Source organism: Dendrobium catenatum, unplaced genomic scaffold, assembly GCF_001605985.2.
Source record: "Dendrobium catenatum unplaced genomic scaffold, ASM160598v2 fragScaff_scaffold_493, whole genome shotgun sequence".
In the NCBI taxonomy this organism is placed as follows: Eukaryota; Viridiplantae; Streptophyta; class Magnoliopsida; order Asparagales; family Orchidaceae; genus Dendrobium; species Dendrobium catenatum.
Window position 1 is genome coordinate 432,621 of NW_021318955.1, and position 15,510 is coordinate 448,130.

Sequence of the window (15,510 nt, forward strand, 5' to 3'; positions counted from 1 at the left end):
ATTAAATCCAACACATATGCAATCAGGACCTGGAACCATAGGACTTTTGTAGGTCTCATTAAGACCTTTCCAACGAGCCTAAGATCACCTAATTTGGTCAAGTGTGTAGTGAGATATTGATTTTTGAAGATCCCATGAAATCTCTATAAAATTAAATCCAACCATTACACAGTCAGCCGATGCTTTACACGCGGCACACCGTAATTGGCGGGGCAATCATTGGCCATGACTGGGAAACGGTCGGATTAACCGTATCCATCGGATGAAAGATCAGACGGTTAAGATTAATGGCGCTCCGAGACCGCGGGATCTAATCTGCACTGTTGATTGAAATCAACGGTCTGGATTTCATCTTCAACCTCCAGCTCGAACCCGAGACCGTGAAGCTTCCCCGGCGTGATTCGGGTGATCCCGCTGGCGAATTTTGATGTAATTTCACAGAGAGGATCAGGGGAGAGGGAACTTTCAATCCAATGGTGGAGATCCACTGGGGTAAAAGTTCCCTTGACACTTGACCAGACTACCTTGCTAGGGAGCTTGGGATTGAGAGATTATCACAGAAAAGGTCTCAACGGATGAGCCTCTTTATCCGGAAGCTTCAGGGGATGAAGGTGAGCAGATCTCCTTCAGATGTCGGGACCGGAGGATGGCCAAAGGTACGAGTTCGAGCGGGACACAGAGAGATTTTGCTGGAACTCGCTCGAACGGATCGACAGAATAGCTTGGGAAGCTGAGGGAAGACACTAGGAAGATGAAGGAGCTCTAGGGAATGTTTTTGAATGCTTGGGATCGATTGAATTCCTCTGGGGAGCACGACCCTATTCATTCACCTCCCACGAGCTTGGACGGTCGGGATTGAATTGGAGGAGCTTCGGATTGACACCAGGTGGAAGGGGACATCATTCCAGAGAGCTTGTCAGCCTCAAGCTGGCAAGCCACAGCCTTTGGAAGGCTTTGGGTCAGGATCGGCTGGGGGGACCACAGGAGCTTGTTCTCCATTATTCCGACTGCCGCCGGCCGGGTTTTGGGTCAAGTTGACCTGGAAGGGATAATTGGGACGTACTGGAGTATAGGGTTAGCTCAATTGGGCCTGGGATGGTCCAATTTGGTCGGGTGGCTATGTTGGACCCAAACCTGCTCGGTTTGGGTCGAATTGGGCTCGACCCAGGTTGGACCAGACCCTGTGCTTGATGTGGGAGAAGGGTCTTGATCTGGTCCACCAAATGCAAATGGCAATTGGGTTCAGTTTGACCTGGGTTCAAAGATGGCTCGGGTTCATATGGTTTTGGCTACTTTGAGCTAGCCCAAAACTTAACCCAAGTCAACCCAAGGCATGAGATGGCTGGAGAAAGTGTATTGGACCTAGAGTCACCTAATAGAGGTGTTGATCAAGTTTAATTTGAATTAGGGTAAGAATTGGCTCAATCCCATGTGGTTTTGGCCACTTTATATTAGCCTAACTCTTGACCCAAGTGGACCCAAAGGCTGGGCTAGTCAAGGGAGGTGCATTGGGTTGAGGGGGACCCAATGAAACCTTGATTTGGATTCAATTTGATTAAGTTTGAGAGATGGTTTAAAGGGGGCCTCTCTTTAATCACTTGGGTCAAGCCAGAAGGCTAACCCAAGTGAGCCCAAGGCTTGGGTCTCTTGGATGCCCAAGGAGTCACCCCTTGGGTTCAAATGGAATTGGAATTATCTTGGTCAAATAGGTTAGGTGGAATAAGGTGTATGGGTCATTTGGTCAACTTGGTTGACTTGGTCAACCAAGTTGACCTAGGGCAAGGAGTTGGGTCCCTTGAGATCCATTTGATCATATGAGTCTAATGAATGAGGCATCAAAGTGTGGGAAGGACATTTAGATCAAAATGACCATTTAGACCCTTAGGGGGGAGGCCTTAAGGTCAAAATGGGTTGGCTTGGTCAACCAAGTTGACCCATGGTTGGAATTGAGTCCAAGGGGTTCCAAAGGTCAATTAGAAACACCTGAGAAAGATTTCAAAGATTGATTGTCAAATCAAATTAAATTTAGGCCAAAAGTAAAAAAAAAATCCCCTTGAAGGGCATCTTGGTCATTTTGGCTCTGAGTCAATTCTGGGACAAATTGAGTCTGGAAAGGTGTATACTATTGTTCAAAAAATCAATATCAAGGTATTAGAGGTGATTAAAGGGTTTGGAGGTGGCTCCAAAGTCAAATTGCACTAGGTGAAAGGGGCTAGTGGCATTGATTGTAAATATTTGAAGGTTTTGCAACTTTTGGAGTTGGATTACGTTTATGGGGATAGAGTCCTCCAAATGAGTTCAAATTTGGTGGGTTGACACTAGAGACATGTCACATGAATATGCAATTGACAGACCCTGAATCAGATGCCTATTGACTGGGTTTCATGGTGATGGAAAAAAATCACCCAGAAAGGGCTTTAGGACCTAAGACTTTAGCCTAAAAATTCTAGGTTTTATATTGAGTTAAGATCTGGATTGGGCCTAAGGGCTAGAAGCTAGGAAAATCCTAGGATCTATAACTCAGGGAGGAGTTAAAAGTGACCTCATACCAAAATGAGGTCAACACCAGCTCTAATCCTTGACCGTCTTGGGTCAAACCATTTAAACTCATTGAGACCAAACCAATTTTGCACAAGGAAGTCTTGGCCTGGCTTGAGCCAGCATGAACCCACCCCAGCCCAATTGAGACCTTAGATCACCATTCATTAGGAAGCATCAACTGGAGGCCATGTGCATTAAATATGATCTATCTGATTAAAATAAATTAAATTGAACCTCCAACTCCTCATAACCATTTTCTTTGAGGCTATTAGCCATATTTGAATCCTGCTAACTATTTGGTTCGACCAGCTAGCTACTAAAATTTTGGCCACATGCATTCTCCCAATCTTATAAATACCCCTATTTCTAGAGGAGTTGGGTTTTGAATTCCAATCCCCATATCTTCCCTAAAGAGTGAGATTCCATTCCCTCATCTTCCTTAGTCCCAGTAACCTATGAGTACAATTATAAGCAAGCTCTAATGAACTCAATTTGGTGAAAATCAAAGATAAAGTCCTATAATCTTCAACCTTCAACTTCTGAATAAAGACTATTATATAAAGCTAGGGAAACTCATATTATGAAAAAAACCCTTCCATTTCACACTATATAGATGTATGGATGAAAACGAAAGCTAGTTTATATAGGTTCAGGAAATTGTGAAGTGAATGTCCAATTCATGGCTATCTAACTATTAGATTGGTTATTCAACTTTCATAAAGCCCGCTGGATCAATTTAGAAAAATACTAATGAATAGATTTTAAGGATCAATTAAAATCATATTAACAACTGAGAGAAGCTATGAGAGGTTGAATATGAAATCACATTCATACATCCAATTCTATTTCATGGGGCGGTCTTAATTTTATGATATGAATATGGTCTCACCATCTGGTATTTTTGAATACTAAATCCCAAATCTCTGACTTTGATCAAATTGATGGGATGATATCAAATGTTTCATATGCGCCCATGGTTTATTAAATCACTAATTAGATGCCACATGTAAAAGTGCAACATAGTTAGCCGTTGACTATATATTTCCCTATTTAACTTAATGTAAATCCAAAAAATTCTTAAACATTAAAAATATATAACTTCTTATTTAATGAACTAAATTAGGAGTTTAACCCCTCTATGGATTTATCAACCAATCATTTGTCTAATGGTATATGTCCTAGGGTCTATCCTAGTATGTAGCTTAAGAAATCTCCAAAAATTTGAGGATTGAATTTTACTTAATTACTTAAAATAATAATTCAATTGGGGTTCAAATATGTTGTAATGAAAACTAGGGATGTTTTTGACATCTCTAATTTTTCTTGGGTCAATTTGATACATCCTTTAGCCCGAAGTAAATTTCCAAAATTATATGTTAAAATTTATTTAGGATTTTGAAAATCTTTTAATACACATTTTTATATGAATTCTTTTTGGTTGTTAGGTATAGGAAAGAGTGTTAGATAGACATTGATTGCACCCCGAATTATGACCTAGATTGTCCAGATCAAATCCTTAAGTATCTAGGGTCAACCATCTTTAGAAAATATTAAAGAATCAATTATTGATTTAATTGATTTGAAGTTTATAAGGGATGTTTTGAAGGTCCTTAGTAACCCATGGAATTAATTCCATGGTTATTTGAATCCAACAGGTTCATTAATTTTCAAAACAAAATTTCCCCCCAAAAACACAAATAAATTTCAATAAGTCCAAAGTAAATAAATATAAATAAAAAATATGAAATTAACTGAAAATGACTCATAATGAAATGTTTAATCAAGGAAAAAATCGCTATCATACATACCAAAAACTTTAAATTGACCTTTGGAAATTAAATAAAAAAATATTTTAATAAATCATTTAAAATATATATTCAAATAGTATCAAAATTTCCCAAGATTTATATTATGTTTTCTTTGACTTGATCTTATATATGATGTTTCATTATCATTGGAGCTCTTTTGGTTTATTAAGCAATAAACCCTAATTTCCTTATAGAAGCCTTACCAAGTATATGGGAAATTTCATCCTTCATCAACTAACCTTGAGTGATCACTCGTAACATCTCTCTTTATCATTCGAGGCTACTTTTGGATGATTCTAGGGCTCCTTCTCACGTACTAGTTTTTTGCCCTCCTGGTTTGTTTTCTTCACGTTTTTCGATCAATCTCATTTGCTTTTCTCATTTTGTTGTATTTCATTCACTGATTTTGAGGTTTCATTAGTTTTTTTGTGCTGGGCGATGACAAATCCATCATCATCGAACCTGACATCTTCTTCTCTTTTTGAGGGGAAAACTCGATCTTTCAAAGATGTCCTGGCTGGTTCTTCATCTACTTCTCCTAATCTAAATTTTATTCATGCTTTCTTCAAGGGATGTCTGGCCCTATTGTTTAAGGATTTGGTTATTGAGCAGTTGGCCGATCCTTATGCTTTGACTCTAGTGGGTAAATTTGTTATGAGGCATATGAATCTTGATGTTATACGCAAGTTTTTTCTTAATCTAAAGCTTTTCGGATCATTTCACATTGGCTTGCTTGATCTAAGACATGTTGCTATCCAATTTTCAAATGATCTTGATTATAGTCACATATTTGCTAGGAGATCTTATAATTATTATATACAAGCTTATCAAATGTGTTTGCTTAAATATACTCTGAATTTTGATGTTAGGGAGGAATCTCCTATTGCCCTGGTATGGATTTCCTTTCCTAATTTAACACTCCACTTTTTTAATCATCAAATACTTTTTGGTATGGCCTCTATCTTTGGGCGACCGTTACAAACAGACCAAGCCACTGCTTCTATGTCGAGGCCGTATGTGGCTCGAGTGTTGGTTGAATCAGATGTCTCTAAAAAACACCCAAGTGAAATATGGATTGGGTCAGAGGTGAAGGGTTATTTCCAAAAAGTTGATTTTGAAAATTTACCTATATTTTGTTCTTTTTGCAAGATGCACGGTCATGGTATTAACGATTATTTTTGGAAGCATCCCCACCTTCATAAAGAGAAGGATTCATTGAATCAAATGAATGGGGTGATTGTTCAGGAAGTTTCTAATCCCAATATGGTGCTTTTAGAGGGAAATACCTCTAATCCATCTCAAACTTTTGAGAATTTTTTGGTTGTTACTATTGATGACCTGGTTCCTAATGTTACCAATGATGTTTCTTTAAATCATGATCACGGAGCTATTTTTAAGATGTTTGCTATTTCATTTATTGAGTGTGAGAATAGTGTGGAGCATACTTTGCTTAATATTGAAGTTTAAAAATATGCTAATGTTGAATCTATCCCTTCTTGCTTGATTAATCAAAATGTTTTAGATTCTAATGGTATTATGCTTTTTCACACTCTCTCTGACCCCTTGAATGAATAGGAAGTTGAGATTGAAGCTAATGTTTCTATTCAATTACCTGTCAAAGAAGGTGGGAGGAATGATATCCCTTTTGAGGAAGGTCAATTTGTTTTTATGGGGTATAGCTCTCCTCTTGCTTAATTTATTGATTCTCTTGTTGTGAGGGATAAAGATAATTTAGAGGATGATGGTATGTTTATGGAGGATGAATGCCTTCAACAGACTAGTCAAAGGGCCCAACATAATGATAGTAAGAGTCCTTCAACCTCTAGTTATAATAGTGATGCTTTATTGATACTGAGGATATGCGTATTGTTGCTAAATGTTTTGCTAGGTATGATAATGATAATAGTTTTAGCAAAGTTTATAGTAAAAGAGGGAGGAAGAAACAACTTATTACTTTGCAATCTCCTAGAACCACTTACTCGCATACTTCCTATTAAGTGTGTTTTTATGTTTAATGCTATTATTTGGAATGTGAGGGGAATTGCTTGTCCCTGTTCTAGAATTCGTGTTAAGAATTTATGTCGTGTTCACAATATTTCTATTCTTGTGTTGCTTGAGCCTCTTATTTCTTATTCTAGGTTGTTAGGCACCTCTCAGTTTTTGGATTTTAATTATACTATTTTGAACGTGTATAACAAGATTTGAATTTTTTGGAAAAACCTAGTTAAAATTGATGTTATTGGTAATTTTACTCAGGTGATGCATTGTAAAGTTGAGGTTTTTAATTTTCATTATTGTGCTTCTTTTGTGTATGCCGCCTTGTCTCATTACATTAGAAAATTGCTTTGGGATCAACTTATTAATTTTTATAGTATTTTATAATTTACCTTGGCTTGTTGGTGGTGGTTTAATGTTATCACTAACCCCTCTGAAAGGATTGGAGGTTCCTCTCCATCTTATCGTTGTATGGAGGATTTTAGTAATATGATTTTGGTTTGCAATTTAATTGATATTGGTTTTTCTAGTAATAACTTTATTTGGAGTATGGGTCACTTATGGAAAAGGTTGGATCATGTGCTTTTTAATGACTCTTGGCTTAATTCTCTTAACTCAACTAATGTGCAACATCTTAGTAGATCTTTATCTGATCATTCTCCTTTACTTATTACCCTTACTTTAGACAACTTAATGCTTTTTCTCAATTCAAATTTCAAAACATGTGGTTACTTCATGACTCTATTTTTTGATGTTGTTCAAAATAATTGTCAATCTTCTTTACATCCTGATAATTCTAGTTTTGACATGAGAAGATTTTGGTTTAAACTGAGAAGACTGAAATAAGCTTTAAACTAGTGGAACCATCATGTCTTTAGAAATCTTTTTTTTCTAACATTTTGGAAGCTAAACAACTTATTAATACTATTGAGCTTTCTTGTCCAGATGACCCTTCTGATGCTTTCTCTCTTTTAAAGAATGCTAAAGAGGAGCTTTTTAATTTCCAAGCTCAAGAAGAAGACTTTTGGAAGTAAAAAGCTGCTGCTCAATACTTGGTTAAAGGTGATAACAATACTAAATATTTCCATGCGTTGGTTAAGAGGAAAAGGGCTAAAAATAGTATTAATAAAATTCATCGGGAGGATGGTTCTATTACTGAGAATAATATGGGGATTGCTAATTTAGCTGTTCAACATTTTCAATCCCGTATTAATAAGGTTTTTAATCCGGCTTAGATTATGGATCATTATTTTATACCTAACCTTATATCCCAGGAGGAGAATGTGACTCTCTCTAAGCTTCCTACTTTTGAGGAGGTTAAAGAGACTCTGTTTTCTATGAATAGTAATTCTATGGTTGGGCCTGATGGGTTTAATATTATTTTCTTTCAAAAATCTTGGCACATTATTAATAATGATATTTTTGCTTCTATTTTGGATTTCTTTACTGGTAACAGTATCTCTAAGTTTTTTACTTCTACTTCTATTATGCTTATTCCCAAAAACAACTCTGTTAACACTTGAAATGACTTTAGACCTATTAGTCTTTGTACATTTTTTAACAAATTGATTTCTAAAATTCTTATGAATCATCTTACTTCTATTTTACCTAGGATTATTTCTCCTTCTCAGATGTGTTTTGTGAAAGGTAGGGCCATTACGGATAACATTTTATTGATATTGAAGCTTGATATTGAAGCTTGATATTATAATATTTATTGGAACTTTATTTACCATACTTTGGAGTTTTTTGGCTTTAATTCGGTCTTTATTAAGCTTATTAAGAATAATATTGAGGATGACTTTTTCTCTATTATTGTTAATGGCTCTAATAATTATTTCTTTAAATCTTCTCATGGGTTAAGGCAATGTGGCCCTATTTCTCCCGCTCTGTTTATTATTGCTGCTGAATTTCTTTTTAGGGGTCTTACCCATCTTTTTGAAAATAATCCTTTTCTTTATTTTAGAACTTTGGGAGGTTTTCCCATATCTCATTTGTTCTTTGCGGATGACTTTATTATTTTTACTAATGCTGCTATTAATAGAATTCATAAACTAATGGATTTCTTTTATCAATTTGAGATGGTTAGTGGCTTATCCTTTAGCAAAAATAAAAAGTTGTTTTATTGCTTCCAAAAGGGTTTCTAATGATCGTATTTTATCCATTAAAAATTTAACTGGCTTTATGCATGATCACTTTCCACCAAATATCTTGGTGTCCCTCTTTTTAATGGTTGAGGCAAACCTTTTTGTTTGATGATCTTATTGCCTCTGTCCAAAATAAACTTTTATCTTGGGATTCCAATTTCCTTAGCTTTGGTGGTAGTGTTACTCTTATCAAAAGTGTTATATGTTGTTACTGATTTATAGTTTTCAAACTATTCTTCTGACTCAGGCTGTTTGTAATAGTATTCACAAGCTTATTAATAATTTTTTTTGGAAAGGCACTAATACTAATTCTAAAATTTCCTGGGTTTCTTGGGAGAAATGTTGTGGTGTTTTGGCTAAAGGCAATATTGGTTACAAGAATTTGAATGATTTAGCTCGGGCTTTCTCTTTTAAACTTTGGTATATTTTTCATACTAAAGAGAGTCTTTGGGCTAACTTTATGGTCTCCAAGTATTGTGTAGGAAACATCCTACTACTTATTTATATAAGCAAGATGATTCTAGAGTGTGGAAAAGGCTTTCCAAGGTTAAATGGGATGTGGAGCCCTTCATCTCTTGAGGGCTTCATGAAGGTAATGTTTTATTCTGACAAGATTGGTGGTTAGGTAAGCATTCTATTGATTCTATTTTGAATTCTTCCTTTTCTACTTCTTTTAAGGTTAACTCTTTCTTTAATGATTATTGTCGAGATTATAGTAAAGTTTCTAATTTAGTTCCTGATTGCATTCTTCACCTAATTTTAAACTTTCCTATTAATATTGCTTCTAAGGACATTTTCTTATGTGATTTACCCAAAGATGGTGGCTTTCACTTAAAGAATGCTTGGCATACTTTTAAAGCTAAAATAAATATTGATAATATTTTCACTTATATTTGTCATAAGAGCATTCCTTCTACAGTGTCTTTCTTTGTTTGGAGAGTCTTACATAGAATTATTCATAGGGATGATCATCTCACCAAAAAAGGTTTTACTTTGGCTTCCAAGTGTCAATGTTGTTACCATATGGAGAATATGCATCATGTTTTTATCTCTGGTCCTGTTGCTCTTAAAACTTGAGTTTATTTTGATGATTTATTTTAGTTAAATTGCTTTAATGCTCATCTTTCCTTTAAATCTATGCTTAATTCTTGGTTTATAAATTCTAAAGGCCACATCTGTAATGTTATTCCTTCTCTCATATTATGGTTTCTTCGGTTGGAGAGGAATAATTCTCCTTTTAATGATGTGAGGATGAACCATCATAATGTTATTCAGAAGGTGAAGGATAAGTTTTTCTCTCATGTGACTGTTAAACTTCATTCTTTAAATAATTCCAAAAACTATTTTTTTGTTGGGACTTCTTTAGGGCTTAATTTGGAGGGTTAGCCTACTGCTTTTCAGCCTAATATTATATATTTGTCCAAAACCCCCTGTAATTTCTTTAAGTTAAATGTGGATGGTGTTAGTATTGATTCTTCTGTGGGATGTGGTGGGGCAATCAGAGATAGTATTGGTGCCTTATTATGTCTTTTGCTGGCCCTGTTCATAATGGTAATTACTTTACTGCTGTCACCATGGCTATTCTTTATGGTATTCAGTTATGCATCTCTCTTAACTTAACTAACTTGTTTATTGAGGTGAACTCTGATTATGATTTCTAACTCTTTTACAATGATGAAGATATGTGTTGTACCTCAAATCTTTTCTATTATGTTAGGGAAATTAAGAAGTTGTTGTTGTTTTTGAATTACTCATTTCACCATATTTGCAAGGAGGGTAATGCATGTGCTTCTTAGCTTGCTACACTCTTGAATGTTTTTTTGATGTTATTTGGTCCTCCATTATGGTGGCTCTTTATGGTATGCTTAAACTTGATGAGTTTGGTATCCCCTATGTTAAATCTTAAGTGGTTTTTTTACTGGGTGGTGTGTTGGGAGGTTTGTTGGGATGTTTTGCAGTGTCTTTGTTTTGTTTTGGCTCCTTTGCCTCACCTGTTGACGTGTGGTGGTGTTTCTTCTTTCTCTTTTGTTGTTGGTTCCCTTCTTCCTGGTGGCTAGTTAATTTGTGGTGTTGCGGGTTTGTATCCTCATGGGTTGACTAGTTTGATGCTTTTTTGTGTTACTTTCTGGAGGTGTGTGGTGCCTTATTTAGTTTGGCTTGATTGGATGGTTATCTGGTATGTTGGCATTCTATGTTGGCTTGGGTTCTTCTTCCTTCTTTGGAATTTTATGTGTTATTTTGATCTTGTTTTATTATTCCGGTATTACTCTTTTGTTGTTATTGCCTCGCTGCTAATAGCTATCCGTGACTTCCATTTTAGTGGATGTCTTAGTGGATTTAGACTTGAGCTGTGATTGCACAAGTTATATGGTTGATGGGTTTTCCCATTGTTGCTCTCCTACCTTCATATATCAGTTTGCTGGGGGTATCTGTGAGAGTTTGGTTGGGCTTTGGTGTTGTGTTGTTTATATTCGGTTTGGTTGTTGCATGCAAATGGTTGGTTGTCCCTTTGATTTTGGCTTGGCATATTTTTAATCGATTTTGTTTGATTGGATTAGGTAGGATTGGTGACATTCTGGAGGTCACCTATTGTTCTTCTAGGGGCTATATGTTTTGCTTTATGGGCTCTTTAAAGGTGTTTTTGGTTTTGTGAAGGTAGGATCGAGTTTCTTGTGGATTTTCCTAATGAGGTTTTTTGTATTAAGTTTATTCCAATCTCTATAAGTCTACATCCCCACTTTGGCTTAATGTGGTGCAGATATTACTACTTCTCTTTTGTTATTACTTTTAATTTAGTTTATTTTAGCGGTTAACCTATAATTTTTTGTGTTATAGCTTGTCTTTTTTGCAGTAGCTTTACTTTGCAGGTGGAGTTGCCTTTGGCTGACTTTATGTTTTTTTGTATAAAGATTGGGCTCCATTTTCTTATTTTAATCTTTCTTTTTTGGATGCTTCTCTATAGCATCGTTAGAATGTTACTTGGGTGCCCTGTATTTTTGATTAGCGGAGACAATCGGCTCGTAGGTTTTCTTTTGCTTTGTTTTGTAGCTCGTAAGAACATCAGTGAGCTGATGGTCTCCTGTAAGGACTTTGTAATATTTTTAATTATTAATACATAGGCCCCTCTGTGGGTTTTAACAAAAAAAAAAAAAGTATATGAGAAATTTACAGGCAAAATGTGTCGTGTTGCTAGGGTTCCTTCGCTGGTAGCCGTTCTTCTATGCGACACCATTTTTGTAGCACCGGCCTTCCATTTCGCCAGCAAGGAAGTTCATGACTCATACATTTTTTCCTATTTCCGTGTGCTACAAACCTATTTTTGGATTATGATTTTGATGATAGCAAACAAATCTTATTTCACTATGACTGTCTTTTTTTTATTGACTTTTCAGGACCCAATGATCGGACGAAAATCGGAATCAACTATAGATTGGGTAGATTAGGGTTGAGTCAGTCAGTAATTTTATGTTTCTTTCTTGAGTCATCTGTAATCTTTGGTGTGACTGATGCAAAGTAACCCTACACACACACACTTGAGAGATTTAGAATCTCTGGTTTTACTCACATCGGCTAAGATGATATCATTATCGGCCTGGACGATCAAATTTAAAATAGAAGTTCTAAGCAGGATTTCTTGTTAAGGAAGCCGAAATTAACTGATCAGCCTGGACGATACTTTATCGGCTAGGACAATAGGATCAAAACAGAAAGAAACTGTCAACATAAACAATTAAGGTATTCTGTACTTTTGGTAATTAGCCAGGACGATCTCGTATCGGCCAGGATGATATTCACAATTATGCCTTAATTGATCAGACAATCAAGGAGGTAATTAAGGATGATTGATACGATCATATCGTCCTGGATGATCGCAAGATTTGCCAGGATGATCTATTCTAAAATCCTTAGTTGCTCCTAGATGATAAATATCGGCCAGCACAAATTCAGGGCGATGTGCTGGACGATCAGGATCGGACAGCTTGAATTCAGGGCGATGCTCTGGATGATTTTCCTCTGATTTGAACTGATCGGCCTGGATGATCATGAGATCGTCCTGGACGATCAAGCCAATTTTCAATCGTCCAGTTTGCATTTAGGGCGATGCTCTGGCCGATCTTATGAGATTTGTACTGATCGGCCAGGACGATGTCCATATCGTCCTGGATGATATAGTCATCAACTTGTAATTAATGAGCTCCTTTGAAGCTCTTCTATTTAAGAGCTCTTGTTCAACGTTTTTGAACATCCTTGGCTGCTGTCTTGACCTGAGAAAACCTAAAAGAGAGCGAGAGAGATAGAGAGAGAGTGGATCTTATGAAGGGGAGCTTGTGAGGTGATTCACAGGGGTTGCTCAAAGCATTTTTTCCAATTCTTCTTCCTTAGAGTCTCTTATCCTTGGAAGGGTTAGGAGAGGTAAGTTTCAGCAAGTGATCGAGGTTCTCTGGCTGCTTCAGGAGGAAGCAAAAGGAGGAAGGTTCTCTGCCTTGCCGGGTGTGGCAAAAAGAGGTATTTATAAAGGCTTCTCCGCCTAGCTGTGGGGGCTAAAGAAGAATCACATTTGTAGTGCAATACTCGGAGGGGGCCTCCGGGGAGTGGACCTAGGTCGAGTTGACCGAACCACTATAAACCTTTGTGTTATTGTTTTTTACTGCTTCCGCATTTATTTTCTTTCACACGTATAAAGAAATTTTTTTAAATACCAATTCACCCCCCCCTCTTGGTTAGCCTTGGGCCAATTCTATAGGGCTTAACATTCCTAACGAACTTTCAAGTGGTATTAGAGTGGGATTCATAAAAACTAAGTTTGAAAACATTTTGAATTTTGATCCATGGCTAACTTTGGGAATTGTAATACACCGGAATGGTACTCTATACCCGACCACCTCTGTTTGATAATATCCTATTTGATTTTTGGAAAACTCGCATGTCTACGTTTTTACAATCTACTGATTATTGCATGTGGATGCTTGTTACGGATGGTTACAAACCTCCAACTGGTAAACTTAACGGCATTACTATTCCACTTCCTTTTATTGAATGGACTTTAGAAGATAGGGATTTGGCTCAATTGAATACAAAATGTCTTAATTGCTTTTTCTGTGCTTTAAAATCAGAAGACTACATGCGTGTTTCCACTTGTGAAACTGGTAAAGAAATTTGGGATAAATTGTGTATCACTTATGAAAGCACTAATGAAGTTAAATAATCCCGTTTGAATATTCTCTTGCATGACTACGAACTTTTTCATATGAAATCACATGAATCAATTTCTAAAATGTATACGAGATTTACTCAGATTGTTACTTCGTTGCATGCCTTAGGAAGATAACTTTCGAACTTTGAAAAAGTAAACAAGATTTTACGATTCTTGCCTTCCTCTTTTGATGCTAAAATCAATGTTATAACTGAATCTAAGGATTTGAACACTTATTCGATTGACAGCTTACTTGGCTCACTCATTGCTTATGAGCAAGGGGTGAATCAAAGAAATCTTGATGCAGGTGAGAAAAAGAAAGAGAAAATGGTGGCACTGAAGGCACACAAATCTGACTCTGATTCTTTCGGGTCTGAGAGCGATGACATTGCCTTTATCTCAAGACAATTCAAAACCTTTCTAAGGAATAAGCAAAAGCATCATCAAAACTGGAGAAACAGTAAGGATAGCAAACATTCTAATGGATCTTCCGATATTATTTGTTTTGAATGCAGAAAGTCTAGCCATATGAAAGCCGATTGTCCTACACTTCAAGATCACTCAAGCAAAGAAAATGGTGAGGAGAAATCCAAGTTCAAGAAGGACAAGAAAAAAGTTCAAAAATCATTCTGGGCAGAATCTATATCAGATTCCTCTGAGACTGAACCTGAGAAAGAGAAAACAAACCTGTGCTTAATGGGGGAAGATCATCTTGAACAAAGTGATGATGAAGAGGTATGCAAACCAACTTATGATCAATTGTTTGAAATTTATGAGAAAATTCATGCATCATACATAAAACTCAAGAAGACTCATACTTGTTTAAAGTTAGAGCTTTTGAATTTACATAAAGAATATGAAATTATTCTCAAAGATCATTCTACGATTGATTCAAATCACATGGCTCTACTTGATGAATTTGATGATTTAAACAAAAATCATTTGGAATTAATTAGTGAATATGATGCATTGAAAGTTTCACACACCTCACTTAAATCTGATTTCAAGAAATCTAAAGAGATAGAAAAAGATTTGAGGGTTGATAATGATTTCTTAAAAAATAATAACTTGAGGCTCAAAAATGATTTGGACGAATAAGGGAAATTTGAAGACTCCCACTTTGAATCCAAAGCCAAAACCTAGGAACATACATTATAACCCAAGTCATTTAAGAAATCCTTTTTCTGGAGTTAGATGTTTTTCATGTGGCTTGCTAGGAAACAACTCACACACTTATACTGTTCATCATAGTACACATTGGGTGTGGAGACACAAATTGCATAATTCATAGCATAACACCCATGCATTACATTCCACTTTCCATGAGAAGGGACCCAAACCTATTTAGGTTCCTAAATCTGACATTTAATGATTTTGTAGGTGGGGCTCTCACCAAAGACCTCGTGAGAGCATATGATACTTTGAAAAATGGAGGCTTGCAACTCATAACTGCTTAAACTTACTGCTTAACAAATTCTTGAATTGCATTTTGATTATTGCTATGCTTTTTGTTTTTATTTTTGGTTAGTTGTGTTAGTCGTTTGTTACTTTTGTTTTCTTTATGATGATTTTTCTTTGTTCTTAAACTTTGGAGATTTATGACCAATGATTAACAATTCTAAATCGATTAAAGGGAGAAAACATCGTTGATGGTTTCCCTCCCTCTAACCTCTTTTGGTGATATAATTTTCTTTTCTAAAACAAAAAGTGTATCTCATTTTAACAAATGGTTTTTGAAATTAAGATTTTTTTTTTTGTTACAATAGGCTATCTTATATATATGATCCAAAGTTCTTATATATCCTTCAAGTTAATTAAAATCTTG